We start from the raw sequence: 8,743 nt of genomic DNA on the forward strand, positions 1-8,743 counted from the left end.
ACATTGTCAATTATTGCATTTATTTTCTTTCTCTTGTCTAATTGCCGTGTCTAATATTTCCAGAGATATAACAAACACAAGTGGAGATAGTGGACATCCTTGTCTTGTTCCTGATTTTAGCATGAAAGTTTTCAGTTTTTGACCATATAGTTGGCTGTTTTTTTTTCATATATAGCCTTTATCAAGTTGAGATAAAGACCATTCCAATTTTCTGCAGGGTTTTTATCATGAATGGGTGTTAAATTTTTTCAAATGCAAAAAAAAATTGTCAAATGCCTTTTCTGCATCTATTGATATGTTCATATGGTTTTTGTCCTTCACTCTATTAATATAATGTATTACATTTATTGCTTAACATATGTTGAACCATCCTTGCGTCTCTGGAATAAGACCAACTTGGTCAGGATGTATGATCTTCTTGATGACCCTGTGTATTCTGTTTGTTAGAATCTTATTGATGATTTTTGCATCTATGTTCATTAGGGACATAGCCTGTAGTTCTCTTTCTTGGTTGGGTCTTTCCCTTGTTTTGGGATCAAAGTAACACTTGCTTTCAGAAATGAATTTGGAAATATTGCTTCCCTTTCTCTTTCATTCAAAAGTTTAAAGAGAAGTGGCAATAATTCTGCTCTAGCTGTTTTATAGAATTCAGCAGTGAAGGAATCAGGACCTGGGCTTTACTTTGTTGCTAAATTTTTAATTAAGTTTTTAATTTCACTGATTGTAACTTGGGTGTTTATAATTTTTTATCTTCTTTGTTTAGCTCTGGTAATTCATATGTATCAGAAATCTATCCATTTCTTCTGTGTTTTCCATTTTATTGGAGTACAGGTTCTTGAATTTTTTTTTTTTTTTGGTATGCTATTGTAAAAGGAATTGTTTCCCTAATTTCTTTATCAGTGAGTCTGTTGTGTACTAGAAGGCTTCTGACCTTTTAGTGTATTTCTTGTATCTAGCTTCTCTACTGAATCTGTCAATGAAGTCTAGAAGGATTTTGGCAGATATTTTGGGTCTTCTATGTAGAGTATCATATCATCAGCAAAAATGACACTTTAACTTCTTCCTTTCCTATTTTTATTGCATTTATTTCTTTTCTTTTTTTTATCTCATTGAGTTTATTGGCACATTTTAGGTATACAGTGAGGTTACATTCATTGTTGGGATCTTGTACCTTTACATGACAGGTTTTGGTTCTCATTTTTTCCCCTTGTCCCTGCCCTCCCTTCACCCCCTCCTCCCCTCCCCATTTACAAACACTTTATTTCCGTTTTTTTCATTTTCTCATATATTTTTCCCTTATTACCTTTCCCCTACCTTTTGCACTTTCCCTACACTTTTAGCCCTTTTCTCGCCATTTCACATTGTCAATTATTGCATTTATTTTCTTTCTCTTGTCTAATTGCCGTGTCTAATATTTCCAGAGATATAACAAACACAAGTGGAGATAGTGGACATCCTTGTCTTGTTCCTGATTTTAGCATGAAAGTTTTCAGTTTTTGACCATATAGTTGGCTGTTTTTTTTTCATATATAGCCTTTATCAAGTTGAGATAAAGACCATTCCAATTTTCTGCAGGGTTTTTATCATGAATGGGTGTTAAATTTTTTCAAATGCAAAAAAAAATTGTCAAATGCCTTTTCTGCATCTATTGATATGTTCATATGGTTTTTGTCCTTCACTCTATTAATATAATGTATTACATTTATTGCTTAACATATGTTGAACCATCCTTGCGTCTCTGGAATAAGACCAACTTGGTCAGGATGTATGATCTTCTTGATGACCCTGTGTATTCTGTTTGTTAGAATCTTATTGATGATTTTTGCATCTATGTTCATTAGGGACATAGCCTGTAGTTCTCTTTCTTGGTTGGGTCTTTCCCTTGTTTTGGGATCAAAGTAACACTTGCTTTCAGAAATGAATTTGGAAATATTGCTTCCCTTTCTCTTTCATTCAAAAGTTTAAAGAGAAGTGGCAATAATTCTGCTCTAGCTGTTTTATAGAATTCAGCAGTGAAGGAATCAGGACCTGGGCTTTACTTTGTTGCTAAATTTTTAATTAAGTTTTTAATTTCACTGATTGTAACTTGGGTGTTTATAATTTTTTATCTTCTTTGTTTAGCTCTGGTAATTCATATGTATCAGAAATCTATCCATTTCTTCTGTGTTTTCCATTTTATTGGAGTACAGGTTCTTGAAGTAGGTATTGATAATCCTCTGTCTGATGGATCTCTTATTCCATCAACTTTTTTGTCACTAATTGCATGGATCTGAGCCTTTTACTTTTCTTTTTTTTTTTTTGATAAGGTTGGCTAAGAGTTTATAGATTTTATTTATTCCTTCAAAAGACCAACTCTTCTTCTATTCATTGATTTTTTTGTATCATTCTCTTAGTCTCCATTGCATTGATTTCTGCTCTGATCTATATAATTTCCTCCCTTCTTGCTCTTCTTTTTCTAGGAGCTTAAGACTCAATATTAGGGTCTTTGTTTGAGCTCTCTCTGTTATTCTAGTGTTGGATTTCACTGCTATGGATTTCCCTCCATAGAACTGCTTTCATTGTGTCCCATAGATTCCTGTACGTTGTACTGGCATTATCATTTATTTGTAAAAACTGTCTAATTTCTTCTTTAATTTCAGCTGTGACCCATTGGATGTTCATGAGAATGTTGTTCAATTTCCATGTGTTTGTGAAGTTCTTGCAGTTGCTAATGCTAATGATCTCCAGTTTAATTGCACTATGGTCTGATAATATACATAGGATAACTTCAATTCCTTCACATTTACTTATACATATTCTATGAGCTAGTATGTGCTCTATTTTGGAGAATAGCCTCTGTGCAGCCAAAAAGAATGTATATTCAGATTTTCTGGACTGGAACACTTTGTACATGTCTGCTAAGTTCATTTGTTCTAAAGCTTTGTTCAGTTCTAGTATTTTGTTGCTGATTTTATCTAGATAATCTATCCATTTGTGACAGTGAATATTGAGGTCCCCCACTGCAATTTTATTAGTGCTTATTTGGTTTTTCATGTCCCTTAATATTTGTTTTTTATAGTTGTGGGTGCTACTAAATGATGCATATATATTTATGATTGTCATCACTTCCTCTTTGATTGTTCCCTTTACAAGGATGTATTGACCTTCTTTGTCTTTCTTAATTATTTTTGGTTTGAAATTTATTTGGTTGCAAATAAGATAGCTACCCCTGTTTTTTCTGAGCTCCTGCTACATGGAGAATTGTTTCCCATCTTTTTACTTTTAGCCTATGAGTTTCTCTTTGAACTATGTGTGCTTCTTGTAAAGAGTTTATTGTTGGATTTTGCTTCTTAATTCATTCTGCCAGTCAATTTCTTTTGATTGGTTAAATGAGGCCATTAAGATTGATGGTTATAACTGATACATAGTGAGTTATCTTTGTCATGTTCCTATTCTATGTTGGCTCTTTTTAATTTTTTCCCCTCTCATTTTACTTTCTTGCCTTGCCTGATGGATTTTCTCTGTTGGGCCTCATGGAGTTGTGATCTTCATTGTCATTTTCTAGGATACTGTTTAGAATTGTTTGCAGTGCTGGTTTGGTATTCATGATGTTTCTCGGGTGTTCTTTGACATGGAAGTATCTTATTTCCCCATCAGTTTTGAAAGAGTGTTTTTGCAGGATGCATCATTCTAGGTTGGATGTTGTTCTCTTTTAGTGCTTGAAATACCTCACTCCAGGCTCTCCTTGACCTGAGGGTTTGTGTTGAAAAGTTTGTTGTGTTTCTTTCTTTCTTTGTTTTTCTTGTACCAGCATTGTATTTAGGACCTTGCACTTGTGAGGCAACCAGCAGAACCACTGAGTTAAATCTCGAGCCATGGTCTGCTATGATTTTGATGCACTTAGCTTTGCATTTGATTTGTTCCTTTTCTCTAGATGCTTGTAGCATTTTGTTCTTCTGTTGGATTTCACAGATCTTGATTATTATATTTCTAGGTGTAGATTTTTTTCCATCATGGCTAGTTGGAGTCCTATATGCCTCACTTATCTGTATGTCAAATTCTTTTGCTCTGTTTGGGATGGTTTCTGTCATTAATTCTGTGAACAACTTTTTTATGTCATTTGTATTTCTTTTGCTTTTTATGGACTCCTATTGGTCTTATATTATTCTTCTTTGTGTCATCTATGTGCTGTTGGATATATTTCTTATGATCCCTTTCTATTTTTAAGAGATCTGTCTTTTCCCAGTCACTGACCAACTATCATCCTGTCATCTATATTTAATACTCTGTCTTCAGATTGGCTCAGTCTGTTGTGTATATTTATAATACAGTTTTTAATCTCCTGGATATCTGTTTGAATCTGTTTCATGGATTCCATTTCCTTCCTATGTTGGGCATTCATGGCTTCCATTTCTTTCCTATGTGCTGAGTATTTACCACTTCTATCATGGTCCTGAACTCATCTACTTTTTTGTGTTACAGTTCTAGAGTTTTTAATTGCATCTTTCATTTTGCTGACCATCTCTGTAGTTATCTGTGAAGTTATTTCTGTTTTGAATTTTTCTAGAGGCTCATTCATCCATTTCATAACTTCTTGTGCTATGAGTTCAGGGTGTCCAGGTGGTTGATTGTCAGAATTTTCCACCTTGTTTCCCCCAGAATTTGCTTTTTGAACAGGAAGTCTGTATTTGTGCCTTGCTTAAATTTCTTCTCATTTCTCTTTTTCTTGTTGGTGCTGTCCTTGGTGTAATTCCTTTGGTTAATATTTTGATCTTCCAGATACAGCTGATCTTTAAATTTTGCATCTCTAATGACTCTGAGACACCCTCATTTTCATAATACCAGGAGGAACAACTAATTAGATTAATCACAGCACCTTAGCCCAATTGATACAATCAGCAACACAATAGCATGAAGAATGGCTTAGAAAATGACAATTTGTGGTAGTTATTGATCTATCACCTTTAACCAAGTGAATTAAATCAAAATCAAGGACCAGGCCAAAATATGTTTATAATGAATAAAATCTTCAATTTAGTAAATTTATTCTTCAGGATGGGCACTTAGAAGGAGTTGGGAAGAGAAGGATACATATGTAGAATGATAGTGCAAGGTTAGAACTGAGGATAGAGGACAAAGAAAGATCAAGCAAATTCTAGGAAACTGTTGAAGGCAAGAGGAAAAGAAAGAATGAAAGAACAAAGACAAGAATAGAACAACCTAACAGCAGTATGGAAGCTAGAAACTGTACTCACATTCCTTCAAAACTAATGACAATTGAGAGAAAGAAAAAGAGAAAAAAAGAAAAAAAAGCAGAAATCTAAATTAGGGCAGAAATAGGAAAATTAAGGGAGATGAAGAACAATGTGGGAGAGTGAGAGTGAGAAAGAAAAGAAAAAATGAAAAAGAAGAAAGAAAAAAGGACCCGAATTTGAGAAGAGTAGAAAAAATAAAAATTAAATATTAAAAATAATAGGAAAAGAAAAAGTTTAATACAAAATAAAAATGTATGGGCTGGGTATTTAGCTCAGTGGTTCTGCCACCTTCCTCACAAGCACAAGGTCTGAAGTTCGATCCCTGGTACCATAAAATAAAAAAATAAAAGTAAAAATGAAGGGCCTCCTTCATGGTATGTCTCTTCTGTCACAAAAGACAATGTGGGCAGCAATATGCAGATCTAAGTCAATTAGTCTCAGGAAGCCAGCAGAGGACCCCTGAGATTCAGGCTGATTTCTGGCTGCAAGGTCCAGGTTGAGCTCCCTGATTTGCCACTGGGTTGAACTCTGCAAGGTTCTACTGCAGGTTCTATCTGCCCTTCCCCCAAGGATAATCCACATTCCTATGGATAATCCCTCCAATTTACCAACCATGATGGCCTGGTATGCCTTTATTGCAGATATTCTCTTCACTTTTCCAGTTAGCTTCAATTTTCATCAAAGAACCTGAGAGAGGCTGTCTTTCTGTTGCTCACTTCTGCTCTGTCTTCTAGAGCTAGGGATATTGGCCTTTATTACTCCTTGTGGTGTGGATCCAGGTACCAGCACAATCAGGAGGCCAGAGGTGGGGATGGGAGTGAGCCACTTCGGAGGTACTGCAGGAGCACCAATGAGGCTCCACTCTTCACCAGTCTGAGCTGCTCAGAGTTCCGGGGCAATGGGGGTGGGGTAGCAGCCTAGCTCCACAGGGGCTCCACTCCTCCTCACCAGTCCACACGGCTCCACTCTCCACTACTCAAAATTTCTTAACCAGGCCATTTTAACCAAAAGTGATTACGATGAACTAGCAAAAATGCCTTAGGATTTGGATATATTTCTCCTTTTATAAAACAATTTGGTATTTTAAAAAAATCATCTTCCATTATATTAATAAAAATTATTTTCCTATGCTATAGTATCAGTCGATTTTTAAGCAGGAAATCTGTGCAACTAAGAAATTCACACTGGGGAGGGTAGGGAAAAGGTAATAAGGGAAAAGAAAAAAACAGGAGAAAATGAAAAAATGGATATAGCATATTTGTAAATGGGGAGGGGAGGAGGGGGTGAAGGGAGGGCAGGGACAAGGGGAAAAAATGAGAACCAAGACCTGTCATGTAAAGGTACAAGATCCCAATAATGAATGTAACTGTACTGTATCCCTAAAATGTACCAATAAACTCAATGAGGTTAAAAAAAAAAAAAAGAAAGAAAGAAATCCACACTAGCAAAAAGAGAAAGTGCCAGCTGAGAACTTTCCTGAAAAACCATATATTCTACTGTCAACCTGTGGGTTTTCCTCAGGCTTACAGGGAGTTATCATTTGCCCATCCCAGTCTTTATATTATTGGTTTAAGTGATCATGACCTTGATTCACACAGACAAGGTTCACCACACAGCTGTTTCAATTCCCACATCTCTGCCAGTTTCTGTGGCGAGTACTATTGGGAGGACAACATTCCTTTTTTGTAGGTCTTCTCACACAGCCTCAGGCTATTCTGATATCTTTTCGGTCCTATGGCTGCCATCCAAATATCCACCCTGTTAGTTCTTTAATTTCTCAGAGATGCTTGCCAGCCAGCTGACTATGTCCCTGGAAATCACATAGCCTGACCTGCATGAAAAGGTAGGGTTGGCTGGGCTGGAGTACTCCAACTCTTGCCTCTTGCCAGTTAGGTAAACCTCCCAATTCAGTCTGAAATTTTGCCACTAAAAATTGGATCCATCTAGATTCTCCTGGACAATTCTATTAAATACAGCTTCTAAGTCTATGTAACACTCATCATCTGTCTCTAGCAACAAATTGAAACTGGTTGTTTCCAAAGTCGGCATACAGAAGCTCAATAATTTTGGATTTTTTTAGATATTTTATTTTTTAATCTCTCATTGAATTTATTGGTACATTTTAGGTATACAATACAGTTACATTCATCATTGGGATCTTGTACCTTTACATGACAGGTCGCTTCACATTTTCCCCCTTGTCTCTGCCCTCCCTTCAACCCTCCTCCATTCCCCATTTACAATCACTTTATTTCCATTTTTTCATTTTCTCATACATTTTTCCCCTATTGCCTTTCCCCTACCCTTCCCACTTTCCCTAATTCTTTAGCCCTTTTATTCCTATTTCACATTGTCAATTATATCCTCAGTATCTTATGTACTATTATAGTTTTTCACACCAGAGAAACTATTCAGTATTTATATATGTGTGACTTACTTGTTTCACTTAGGAGTATATCCTCAATATATCCATTTTCTTCCATTTTCCTATGAATGAATCTAATTTCTCATTCTTTATAGCTGAGTAGAATCCCATTTTATAGAAAAACCACATCTTCTTTATCCAGTCTCCAACTGATGGGCAAATGGGCTGTTGCTAAGTTTTAGATAGTACAAACTGTGCCACTCTAAACATAGATGCACATATATCACTGTGATATGATTCTTTTAATTCTTTTGGAAAGATACCCAGCAGAGGGATGGCTGGTTCAAGTGGAACCTCTAGTCCCAGCTCTTTGAGGTATCTCCATATTGATTTCCATACTGGTTGCAAAAGTCTGCACTCCCACCAACAATGGAGAAGGGTTCTTTTTCCCTACAACCCCACCAACATTTGTTATTGGTTGATTTCTTGATAGCAGCTATTCTGTGTGGGGTTAGGTGGAATCTCAGTGTTGTTTTCATCTGCATCTCTCAAATTACCAGTGATGTAGAACACTTTTTATATACATACTTGATGCTTTTACTTCTTTGTCTGAGAAATGTCTGTACATTTCAGATGCCCATTTTGAATTGGGTCTTTATATTTGGGGGGGCTGATTGGTTTGAGTTCTTTATATATCCTTGATAATAGTCCTTTGTCTGAGGAGCAGCTGGTAAAATTTTTTCCCGCATTGTAGGCTGTCTTTTAGTTCTGTTGATGGTTTCCTTTGCAGTGCAGGAGCGTTTTAATAAGATGAGATTCCCAGTTGTTGATTCTTTCTGCTAATTCCTGTGCTACTGAGTATTTGTTCATAAAGTTTTTTCCCATTCAAATATCTTCAAGAGCTCTTCCTAACTTATCTTCCAGCAAATTTAGGGTCTCTTTTTAAATATTTAGATCTTTAATCTACTTGGATTTCAGTTTAGTGCATGGTGAAAGATAAGGGTCTAGTTTGTTTCAGCTTTAATTGCGTTTATTGGTAAATTTTAGGAATACAGTACAGTTACACTCATTGTTGGGAATTTGTACCTCTACATGACATGTCTTGGTTCTCATTTTTTCCCCTTGTCCCCGCCCTTCCTTCACC

General features: G+C 36.0%; 1 pseudogene; it reads right to left on the reverse strand.

The window, feature by feature from the left end:
• Positions 1 to 6,811: 6,811 nt before the first annotated feature.
• The window catches only part of LOC104876787, a 4,423-nt pseudogene continuing 2,491 nt past the window's right edge, over positions 6,812 to 8,743 (reverse strand).

This window comes from Fukomys damarensis, unplaced genomic scaffold (assembly GCF_012274545.1).
Source record: "Fukomys damarensis isolate Sample0158 unplaced genomic scaffold, DMR_v1.0_HiC HiC_scaffold_39, whole genome shotgun sequence".
NCBI classification, from domain to species: Eukaryota; Metazoa; Chordata; class Mammalia; order Rodentia; family Bathyergidae; genus Fukomys; species Fukomys damarensis.